This window comes from Stegostoma tigrinum, chromosome 4 (assembly GCF_030684315.1).
Source record: "Stegostoma tigrinum isolate sSteTig4 chromosome 4, sSteTig4.hap1, whole genome shotgun sequence".
Lineage (NCBI taxonomy): Eukaryota > Metazoa > Chordata > Chondrichthyes > Orectolobiformes > Stegostomatidae > Stegostoma > Stegostoma tigrinum.
The window spans coordinates 42,671,519-42,684,014 of NC_081357.1; the positions used below are offsets into that span (position 1 = coordinate 42,671,519).

At 39.9% G+C, this 12,496-nt stretch overlaps 1 protein-coding gene across 6 annotated transcripts in view; it reads left to right on the forward strand.

Annotated features, from left to right (window-relative positions):
• The window catches only part of tbpl1 (TBP-like 1), a 44,785-nt gene that overhangs the window by 11,900 nt on the left and 20,389 nt on the right, over positions 1-12,496 (forward strand). The window lies entirely within an intron of this gene.

Sequence of the window (12,496 nt, forward strand, 5' to 3'; positions counted from 1 at the left end):
TGTTCTTGACCTCCTTATTTAGTCATGGATTTTTTTTACCTGTTTTACTATCTTTCTTCTGCTGTTGGTCTTCACTCTCTCATCCTCAAACTGAACTTAGAATTCAATCAAACTATGGTCAGCATGCATAGAGTTTGAAGACTTAATGTACGCTAAGATTGAAAACATTCATTTAGTTATCTCGTATAATTTCACTCCTCCTTCCTGATAGCTATGCCGATACTGTTGTCACCCTAGTTTTTCTCTCACTTAAGTCCTTTGTGCCTGGTTTCTCATCTCAAATTCTTATCTGTCTGACTCCCCTTTTGCTGTCTTCTCTTCTTTGCCTGACCAGCCTACCCTTCTTTCTTGGAGTCTTCATGTTAGCTGACTTGGCAAATGATCCAGCCCCTCAGGTAGTCCTCTCTCAAAATAACTTATCACTCTCTATTTTAAAATACATTTTCTTGAATCTGGACCTCTCTCACCTTCTAAACAGTTCTCCCACCCTTCCAAGTATTTGTTTCCTGTCTAAAATGTCTAATTATAGAATCATTACAGAAGGAGGGTATTTGGCCCAACTTGTGTATGTCTGCTGTCTATAAGAACAGCTCAGTTAAATGCATGTTTGTGCCAGTACAATTCACTGCATTGACTCTTGGTTCTGGAGTCGCTGTAGCACATGGTCCTTGGAGGTCTGCACTGAAAAAAAGAGGATAAGAACGCTGCTTGTAACAATCCAATTTTTTTTTTGAAATAATCATCCAATGTGCCTTTGAAAGCCGTGATTGAACCTGCCTCCACCGTACTATCCATCAGTGAATTCCAAATCCTAACCACTTGTTGCACAAAATGATCCTCATTCCTCTGCGTTCTTTTACTATTTACCTTAAATTATTGCCTGCCAGTTCTCAGTCCTTCTGTCAGTAGGAACATCTTCCTACCGACTCTATCTAGTCTGATTATGTTTTTGAACAACTTTATCAAATCTTCTGTCCACCTTCTCCAAACTATCCACTTAACTGAAGTCCCTAATTTCAGAAATTAGAGGTGTAAAATCTTTTCCGCATCATCTGTAATGTCTTCACATCCTTCCTAAAGCACAGTCCTCACAATTGGATAGGATCTTTCAGTTCAGTTAATGCTGAACTAGTGTGCTCATTCCCCTGTTTTGGCATCTGCCTTAACGTTTTCTTCGTTTTGGCATCCAGTTTTGTCTGATTTTAACTTCTCTGAATCACCTTGAGATTAAAGGCATGGCTATAAATATAGCAATAAATGCATTTCCAAAATAGTATTGGCTGTAATATACTTTGAGACATTTTGAGGTCAAAACTTGGAAGTTTACCTTCTAAAATATTTGTATCAAGCTGTCTGAAAGTTACATTGAGTAATAGCATCACAGTAGTATGTGCAAAACAAAGCAGTGAACTTAGCCAGGTCATCTGTCATCTTCCTCAACTCCCACCATCCTACACTCTGACAATTCACCTCAAACTTGTTGTCCAAACTTCACAACCCTTCTAATTCCAAATCCTTTCTAATTCAGTTCTTAATCACCCCCCTTTAATTAGTCTAGCCACGCCTAAGCCCCAGGACATTATTTGCCTTCCTAGCCCTTGCTGGTTTATTGGTGATCTTTCCTTCATTGTACAGTTAGAAATGGGGCTGTCTTCTGACGACAGCATAGTGATCAGCTCTCTTTGCAATTCCGTAGTCCATGTCTGCAAACAGTAAGATCTGGACAGCCCTGGTTTGGGCTGTTAAATCTTTAAATAATTGTTGTATTGAAGCATTACCAGGCAGAGGCCATCTTCAGCTTAAAGCACCTTACCACTAATTGACATTCAGCAGCATCAGCATTGCCAAGTTCACACCATCAACACATCAAACACTAGGATCCAGAAATCTTCTCCACCACCGCAAGGCACAGGCCAGAAGTGTGATGGGGTACTCTTGACTTGTCAAGGTGGATGCAACTGCAATTGCAATTGAAAAGCTCAACATCTCCCAGATATGGTCTGCTTGAGAGAGATAATGGGAACTGCAGATGCTGGAGAATCCGAGATAACACAGCGTGGAGCTGGATGAGAACAGCAGGCCAAGCAGCATCTTAGGAGCACAATAGCTGACGTTTCTGGCCTAGACCCTTCATCAGAACACGTCCGCTTTTGAGCTCCCAAGGTGCAGCTTGGCCTGCTGTGCTCATCCGGCTCCACACTTTGTTATCATAGTTTGTTTGATCGGCACCTGTTCATCAATTGTCTTTGTTGTATGGCTGTAGTCTGTACTATTCATGGATTGCCAAATTTCTTTAGAAATACCTCACTAATCTGTGTTCTACAGCACTTTGAAGGACAAAGGCAACAGGTGCATTACCAGATCATAACCTCCAGCAGGCTTTAGGGGCTGAATTTCTTACTCTTTTTCCTAGTTTTCAAAATCTTATATTTGCGTCTTCTCTAGCCCCAAGTCATGCATCATCATACCATTCTGGCATGGACATGTATCCAGCTTTATGTTATCGCACTATGACAAGAGGTGATGACGTTGGCTATTTTTTTATATGAGGGCTCAATCAAAACTAGCTACAAATAATTTACTGTGTTATAAATCTGTAATCTTTACGCTTTGCAAATCTGAGCGATTATACTAACAGCATCATTGGAGAGAGATAATGGGAACTGCAGATGCTGGAGAATTCCAAGATAATAAAATGTGAGGCTGGATGAACACAGCAGGCCAAGCAGCATCTCAGGAGCACAAAAGCTGACGTTTCGGGCCTAGACCCTTCATCAGAGAGGCTCTCTGATGAAGGGTCTAGGCCCGACACGTCAGCTTTTGTGCTCCTGAGATGCTGCTTGGCCTGCTGTGTTCATCCAGCCCCACATTTTAGCATCATTGGAGAACCTTGCTAAATGTGGTCTTCACCTCCACCCTTGTCCTGCATAAAATTCTTTGAACTGTTCCAAACACTGAAAACATGTGGAACTTAACAGACATTGTATTATCCGTGAATATTCATACATGTTGTTACTTTAGCTCTGTTTGCAGATGTGGGCTTGTTAATACACAGATGTATATCATGCACATATACCAATACCACAACCCATGAGGAGAGCCCGATGTTTCAAGAATAGGCCTGGGCCATCTTGGGTTTTGATCTTATCTAGTCAAAAATAAGCATGCAGGTTGTTTGATACCTGTAATCAAGAATAAACAAAAATAGCAATTTACACACTTCACCTTTTCACAAATAAAACAAGGTGCCCCTTACAAGTCGCAATATTTGCAAACTCAGTTTTCTTGCTGCAGAAGAATTTGCTAAATAATTCTTTAATTGCAAACAAAACTACATATGCCAGCACAGTGTTTGGAATTTTATTTTTTATTTTATCTTGGTTCTGTTAGCGTTACTTATAAGATATCAGGAATGATAATAACTGTGATGGTTCATTGCCAAAAAGTTATTCTGGTCCATATTTTTATAGGCACCGTTGTGATGCTGTCTGTGAGGAAATGGCCTGATTGAATACATGTTGAAATTAATTTGGGACTAATTATTGGTAAAGTTGAAATTGCCATCAGCTTATGAATGTTCAGTTTTTGTCGATAGCTTCAGATCATGTTATCAAGATTGGGAAATCACCTAGCACTCTGGCTCTTGTACTATAACATACTTTTGATATTTGAAATAAGATTGCTGAAAAATGCTGTTCTAGATCCAAACTATATTAAGTTTTGAACTAATGTATTGCTGTTCTGCAATATTGCTTGCTGGGACTCTGGACTTCCAGTAAAACAGAATTGGAGCGGTTTCGAAACTTGTAATCAAGTCCCTTTTTTAAAATTAAATTTTGTTCTTTTTATAATACCTACAATTAATCATAAAACATATCAGTCTGAGAAAATAAGGCATAGAGCTGGATGAACGCATCAGGCCAAGCAGCATCAGAGGAGCAGAAAGCTGACATTTTGGGCCTGGACCCTTCTTCAGAAATGGGGGAGGGGAAGGGGATTCTGAAATAAATAGAGAGCGAGGGGGAGGCGGATAGAAGATGGATAAAGGAGCAGGTAGGTGGAGAGGAGATGAACAGGTCAACGAGGCGGGGATGAGGCTAGTAGGTAGGGGCTGGGGATGGTGTAGATCATTGAGGTGAAAGGAGTGGATGGGTGGGAGAGAAGATGTTCAGGAAGGCGGGGATGAGCTGGGCTAGGTTGGGATGATGTTGAGGGTGGGGCAATTTTGAAGCTTGTGAAGTCCACATTGAGACCATTGGGCTGCAGGTTCCCAAGCAAAATACGAGGTGCTGTTCCTGCAAACTTCAGGATCAATCTGAGAATTTGTTTGAAGTGCAGCATTTTTCCCTGTTGCTGAGAGGTGCAGATGGAGGACCAAGAGTGATACCACTGCCAGAGCAAAGTGTAATTAGTGTTGCAAATTAGTCTCAGTAATGGTGACCTTGCAGCTATTATAAGAACAAAACCATCTGGTTGACTCATGCCCCTTGGGGAGAGATGAAAGCTTTCCTTATCTAGTCTGGCCTACAAGTGACTAAACACCCAGATCGATGGAGTTGAGTCTTAACTGCTTTCTAAAACAACCTATCAAACTACTCGGGAATAATGGGAACTGCAGATGCTGGAGAACCCAAGATAATAAAGTGTGAAGCTGGATGAACACAGCAGGTCAAGCAGTATCTCAGGAGCACAAGAGCTGACATTTCGGGCCTAGACCCTTCATCAGTAGTTTTTCTAGAAACATGGATATCCAATGGAAGAATAGTGGAAAAATGTAACTTGAACGTATATCTATCCTTCACTCTTGTTGGATCAAAAATTCTGGAACCCATTTCCTAATAGCACTACAAATGTGCCTACATCAAAGGACCACAGTTGTGCAAGAAGGCAACTTTACTGGCCCTGAAAACATGGTGGCCAAAATGTAAATATGAATACATTTTCAAAAAAATTGTCCCTGGTTCTAATCTCTCTGGTTCTCCTTTATCAATATTGCAAATAACATCCTCAATGGTCCTACAAATTTTATCAAACATTATTTCTCTATCTTAAATACATGTTGATTGTGTCCAAGTCAACCATTATATTCAAAGTGTCGAGTTAATACATTTTTATAATAAATTCTAGCATTCTTGCTACCAGTGTTGTACCAACAGGCCTATAGTTCTCTATTCTCCCTCACCCTGCCTTAATAAATAGTAGGATATATTTCCCACTTTCTAGTGCACAGGAAGCTTTCCAGAATATTTGGAATTTTGAAAGATAATCACCAATGCATCCTCTATTTCAAAATCATTTCCTTTAACACTATTGAATGTGTGTTATTGCTCATCTCATTCATAGGATTTACCAATTTTGAATCAGGCTAACTTTTTTTAATACAGCTTCTTTATTCATAATGTCTTTTAGTTTCTCAATATCACAAGTTATTTGGTTCCGTCATATTTTAGGAGCGATTCTCTGTATATTCTTCTGAGAAGACAGAAACAAGCTAATCGTTTAGCTACTATGCCATTTACCTGTTCATTACAGTAAATTCTCTTGTCTCTAAACTTAGATTTGATCCTTTAGTTGTAGAATCATTTAACTCTGTATCACTGCTTATGCTGTTTGGCATGGTACATAGCTTCACCAGATTGATGTCTCATTCTTAAGTATCTTTAGTGGTGCTGCTGATATGCTCTCCTGCAGGATTGATTTCTTGGCATGACACTAAAGATAGAGTGGGAGGGTGCAGATTATGTTGGAGTACAATTCTGCTGCTGTTGGTGGCCCATAGCAGTTTAAGGATTTCTTGTCTAGAGTTGCTCGATCTATTCCATATCTTTTCCATCTACCATGGTGATAGTGCCACATACCCTCCATGGTGATATCTTCAATGTGAAAACAGGACTTCTGCTGATATTATCTTTTACAGACACAAGTGCAACATGCAGCCTGGTGAGGATGAGGTCAAGTCTGTTTATTTCCTCTTGATGGTTCCTTAGTCACCTGTCGCAGAGTCAAATTAGCATCTATGACCTTGTGAACTCTAGAAACTCAGTCAGTAGTTGTGCTGCTGAGCTGCTGTTGGTGATGGGCATTGAGTTCTCCCAACTGGAATACCTTGTTTTTTTTTCCCTCTCATGCCCTGAAACTAAACTTTGGAAGAAATGTATACTCTAAGGAAGGCAGTGTGGAACTCCAAAAGGACACTGTCAACTCAATGGAGTGGGAAGGTAGTTGGCAGATGAGCCTCAATGCAGAGGAGTGTGAGGTAAATCACTTTAATCAGAAAAGCATTTAAAGACAATATAAAATTCTAAAGGAGGTGCAGGAGTAGAGGGACCTGAGTATATGTGTGCACAGATCATTGAAGGTGACAGAACAAAGCATACAGTGATCTCAGCCCTATTAATAGGGACGTGAAGTACATGAGCAGGGAGGTGATGTTGAACTTTCTAAAATGTATAAGACACTTGCTAGACCTCTTCTAAAATATTGAATACTGTTCTACAAAATGGTTTCGGAAACGTGAAGTTTCAGTCATGAGGATACATTGAAGAATTTGGGACTGTTCTCTTTGGAGAGAAAATGGTTGCAAAGAGCTTTGATAGCAGGTTTTAAAATCCCGAGTGGGTTAGTTAGAGTAGATAGCGGGCACAGTGGCTCTGGTTAACACTGCGACCTCACAGCGCCAGGGACATGTGTTTGATTCCACCCTTGGGTGACGGCCTGTGTTGAGTTTGTATTCTCCCAGTGTCTGTGCAGGTTTCCCCGGGTGCTCCGGTTTCCTCCCACAGTCCAAAGATGTGAAAGTTAGGTTTCACATTGGCTGTGCTAAATTGCCCCATAATGGCCAGGAATATGTAGGTTTGATGTGTTAGTCATGGGAAATATTGGGTAGGGGAATGGGTCTGTGTGTGATGCCGTTCGGAGGGTCGGTGTGGACTTGTTGGGCTGAATGGCCTGTTTCCACATTGTAGGGACTCTATGATTTTATTCCTGCTGGTAAAAAGTAAAAAGAATGAGAAAGTGTAGATTTAAAGTAATTTGGAAGCAAAGAAAGGATGATGTAAGAAAAACCTTTTTCACACGCTGAAATGTGGTAGAGGTAGGTTCGATTGAGGCATTCAAGAGGCCATCAGTTGGTTATTTGGAGAGAAATGGCGTGCATGGATATGGGAAAGGGTGTGAGATTGACACTAGCGAATAGAACTGGCACCTGCACCATGGGCCAAATAATCACCGTTTGTGCTGTAAAAATTGTATGATTCTGTGATTTACTGCTTGCTTCAAATGGTGCTTAACATGGTGGAGTACCGGTTCATCAGCTGGGGTTGCTATGTGTAATTCCACAGCTGGTTTCCTTGCCCAAGTTTGAGGCTTCATGCAATTCAGTGCCACTGATGAAGAATCTCCAGATAACTTCCTCCCAACTGTATACCATTATGCTGCCACCTCGGCCGGGTCTGTCCTACCCATGGAAGAAGACTTACCCAGGGAAGGTGATGGTATTGTTTAAGATGTGGTTTGCAAGGTGCAATTGCTTTTATTTGTCTTGTATCATTCACAGAATATGGCCATCACTGGTAAGACTAGGATTTATTGCTCAGACCCAAATTGACTTTGGGAGAGTGGTACTGAGCTGCCTCATGATGCAATTTGCTCATCCATTCCAGGCAGTAGTTAGGCAGCAACCAGATTTCTGAGAGACTGGAATGGTTATGTTACTGTATTAGTTAAATCTGGAATTTTAGGCTTTTGTTCTTAGAACATTGACTTGAATTCCACCATGGTAAATGTTAAAAATTTGAATCCAATAAAATCTGGAATTAAAAACTAGTCTAACATAAGCAAAACGTAAGTCAGTTGTCATAAAAACCCATCTGATTCACTAATACTATTTAGGGAAGGTCATCTTTTTGTCAGGCTTGCAAGTGGCACCAACGCAGATTGACATTGTTGACTGTTAACTGCCTTTTGAAATAGTCAAGCATGCTGCTCAATTTTGGGACAATTAGAGATTGTTAGTAAATGCTGGTCTAGTGAGGATTGCTATATCACAAGAACAAACTTAAAAAAAATAAGCTCAAATTTAACAATGGTAGTTGGGAATTTATGTTTTTTTTGACTTAAATGAATCTGGAATAAAAATTGTTGTGTGGTAGCATGGGTGGCCATGAAATTAGGTATTTTCTAATCAACCTGTTCAGAGATGCTATTACACATCTCTGCAGCAAGTGGAATTTGAGCCCTCCCTCCTGGTTCAGCAGCAGGATCACTATCACTGCATCACCAGAGCCCATAACTGGATGTCAAACTACTGAATTGTTGTAAATAAAAATAATATCATTTGGTTTACTAATATTTATCAGGGAATGTAATCTGCATTCTTTACATAGTCTGGCCAATATGTGACTCCATATTGCTTTTTCTTCAGCACACAGTTTGTGATGCAGACAGCATGGGTTCAGTTCCCACACTGGCAGAAGTTGCCATGAAGGACTCTATTTTGAATGAGAAAGCAGCCCTAAGGTCTGGTAGGACTGTAGAGTCTAGAATTTCAGCAGGTGCAAGTGCTGATGTTTTACTTAAAACAATTAGCTTTATTTCTATTTTATCACACTGCAATAACTGGATAATTGAAGTTTGGACTGCTTAGTGGCAAAGAATGAAGCAGATTTTCTTTTGACTCCTGAAGTCTGTGTCCATTTTTTTGCTAGATTGGCCCAATTCTAATTCCACCACTGTACATTTTGGGAAAATTTACCTCTAGCTCTGACCAACCATTGGAATTTATGGGAAGTGTATATGCCAATTGAGACAAATATTAACCTGAGTTGAACCTTGCGGTAGTGGCACTTCAGGCCTTTGTGACCATGATACAGTAGAGTGATACATTAAATTTGAATGGGACATTGGTCATTTTGAAACTTAGAACTTAAGTCTGAGCAAAGGAAACTGTAAAGATATGAAGGACACATTGCCCATCGTGAATTGGGAAAATATGCAGAAAGGTTTGACCATAGGCAGGCAATAGCTAGTATTTAAAGTATTACATGATTTATATAACGTACAGTCCTCTGAGGGGAAAAACAGTAATGGGAAAGGTGAGTAAACCATAGCTAATAAAAAATATTAAGGATTGCATGAGATCCAAGAAGGACACTTATAAGGATGCCAGGTGGTAAGTCTGAGGATTGCAAGCAATTAGAACACAGTAGAGGTATCACCAAGAAACTGGTAAAAGAAAGAGGAAAAGAAAATATGAATACAAGCATGCAAGAAACAGAGACACACAATAAAAGCCTTTTGAAGTATATGAAGAGCAATAGATTTAGCTGGTATAAATGTGGAGCTGTTACAGGTGGAGACAGGAATTCTGAGCTCTGCAGTCCTGTTGCATACCATCATAAATGGTGAAGAACTGAATAACTACCTAGAGGAGACTCAACAAATGACCTCATCATCCTCAGTTATGGGTGAGTCGCAACAATTATTGACCAAAAATACCAAGTGGATGATCTGCCTCACCTTCTTCCAGTTGTCCTCAGGATGACAGATGCTATTCTTCAGCCAATTTGATTCACTTTGTGGGAATTTGAGAAATCACAAGGCAATGGGCTCTGACAACATTCCGGCAATAGCCCTGAATAGTTGCGCTCCAGAACTTGCAGCGCCTCTGTTCAAGCTGAGCCAGAACAGCTACTACACAGTGTCTGACAATGTGGAAAATTTCCCAGTTCTGTCTTGGACATGCTAACAGCAATACAAATCCAACCTGGACAGTCATGATCTCATCAGTAAGATGATGGACGGGATAATTAATGGTGTTATCAAGTAACATTTGCTTAGCAATAATCTGATAGGTTTGTGTTACGCCAGAGGCCACTTCAGTTCCTGATTACAATCTAGGTTTGAAGATAGATGGAAGAGCTGAACTCCAATTGTGAGATGAGAGTTACTGTTTGTGGCACATGGCCACTTTTGACAGTGAAACATCAAGGAATCCCAGCAAAACTGGAGTCCACGATAACAGGCAAAATCTCTCTGGTTAGAGTCATACCTTGCACAAAGGAAGATGGTCGTGGTTTTGAAGGTTGGTTATCTCAGCTCCAGGATATCTCAACAGGAGTTCCTCAGGGTAGTGTCCGAGGCCCAACTATCTTTAGCTGCTTCATAAGTGACCTTCCCTTGATCCTAATGTCAGAAGTGGTGATGTGCCGTCATCAACCAACTGTGTTCAGCACCATTCACAGCTTCTTAGATACTGAAGCAATACATTATTTAAATGCAGCAAGACCTAGACAATGTCCAGGCTTGGACTAACAAGTGGTAATTGGACTTCCTACCACACAAGTGCCAGGCAATGACCATCTCCAATCAGAGATAATCTACCCATCATCCCTTGGTGTTTCCATCAATTAATCTCTCAATGTAAACACGCTGGGGGTTAATGTTGATCAATATATCAACTGGAGTAGCATATAGATACTGTGGCTGCAATTGCAGGTCAGAGGCCAGGAATTCTTCCGCAAGTACCTTGTCATAACTCCTCAAAGCCTACCAACCGTTTACAACGTTCACAACAAGAGTGTAATGGAATTCTCCCCTCTTGCCTGGATGAGTACAGCTCTACAATATTTGAGAAGCTTGACAAATTCCAGGAAGATGCAGCACATCCGTAGCCATGAAATCCGTCCACCACTCTAGGCTCGAAACGCCAGCTTTTGTGCTCCTGAGATGCTGCTTGGCCTGCTGTGTTCATCCAGCTTCACACTTTGTTATCTTGGATTCTCCAGCATCTGCAGTTCCCATTATCTCTGCAAACCAATCCTGGTATGGAAATAGATTGCTGTTCCTTCAGTGTTGTTGGATCAAAATCCTAGATTTCTCTCCTCAACAGCATTGTGGGTGTACCTGCACAAAATGAACTGCATTTTTTCAAGAAGGCAGCTTACCAGCACATTCTTAAGTGCAATTAGAAATCGGTAATAAACGCTGGGCAAACCAGTGATGCCCACATCCCATTTATGAGTAAAAGAAATCTTGAACTGTATTTTTGAGGCTTAAAGTAAACTAGCATTGACAAAAATATACTCTTTGCTGTTTTAAATGTTCAAATATCAATTTGCTATTAATTATAAATAGTTTTCCTGTTTCACTTTCATCTATATTTACATGTTAGACTTTTTAATGGAACAATGAACTGGAATAGAGTTTGGAATGCTGTAACTGAGAAAGCCGGTGAGTTTTGCAACTTGAAAACTAACTGATGCATATTGTTGAGCTGTGCTTTTTAAAGCAGTAAGCTGAAGAGTTTGAGACTGAGCTGTGCTGAGAATCTTTCAATTTAAAGGTTCTACCTGATACCCTTCCAACTGAACTGCAGCGTGTTAAAAGTTGTATGTGCCAGGAACATCAGAGGAAAAAAATTTTCCAGAGCCTGCTGATAGTAACCAACCATTTCTCCTCCTGCTCCTCCCTCTTCACTCTTTTTCTCTCTCTCCATGTGAGAAAAACACAGAAAATCAAATTAGCTTAAAAGAGAATTCTAACAAGTGAAAATTTATGGTCCCCTTATCGCACATCAAGCTGAAGAACAACCATCACCTTATGGACAGAGTCCTTCTAAATGCACTTCAAAATGTTTCTCAACAGGACCCACCCTCTGCTGAGCAATCCTGTAACCATCACATTTAGGACTATAAATTCTTCAGAATGAATATATTGAGTATTCAAAATAAATTCTTCAGAACACGTTTCCATCATGCACGACATCAACTAACAGTTCCTTTCTCCCACAGTTTTCAGCGACATCCACTCCAGGATTGGTTGGCTGGGAACATTTTTTTAGCATTTTGCGTCTGAGATATTCTGTTACTTGGATACAATTCATAATTGCAAAAGTCAAAAGAATTGTGTGGACATAACTTTCCATCTTTTGCTTTGGACTTTCGATCGTTGAAATTTTGTACATTTGCAGCAGGTGGAAAGTATATGTGAAATTATTGTTTTATTTGTCTGTTTTAATTGTGTTTTTTTTTCTGAAGGATTATGGCTAATGTGCATCAATATAAATCTTTTCACTGCTCATGTTAAGAATTGTGTGTTGCAATAAATAGTTGTTTTTTTCCTGTGACTGAGAAACCTGGTGTGGATTGCTTTTATTTTGAGTAACAGCGAGTTAGGTAAATTGGTGTCTTAGTTGTCTCAGTTGGATTTTATACATTTGTCCATTTTCTGATGGCTTATGATATGGAATAATGGGCTCAATTGTCAGCAAATTCTTCCTAGTTAAGTTGTGATATTGAGCATGAACAAAGAACAAGCTTAACTATCAATCTGTCACATAAACATTATATCTAATTCATTTTCTTTTTAACAATATTCCCAAGTTTGGCTTTCAAAGTTCAAGAGCAGAACATCCATTGCAGTTATTTTTGTGATCATATCAGGTTTTTGTGAAGACCAGTTTCTTCTTTGTGATTATTATTACATTACATACAACAAT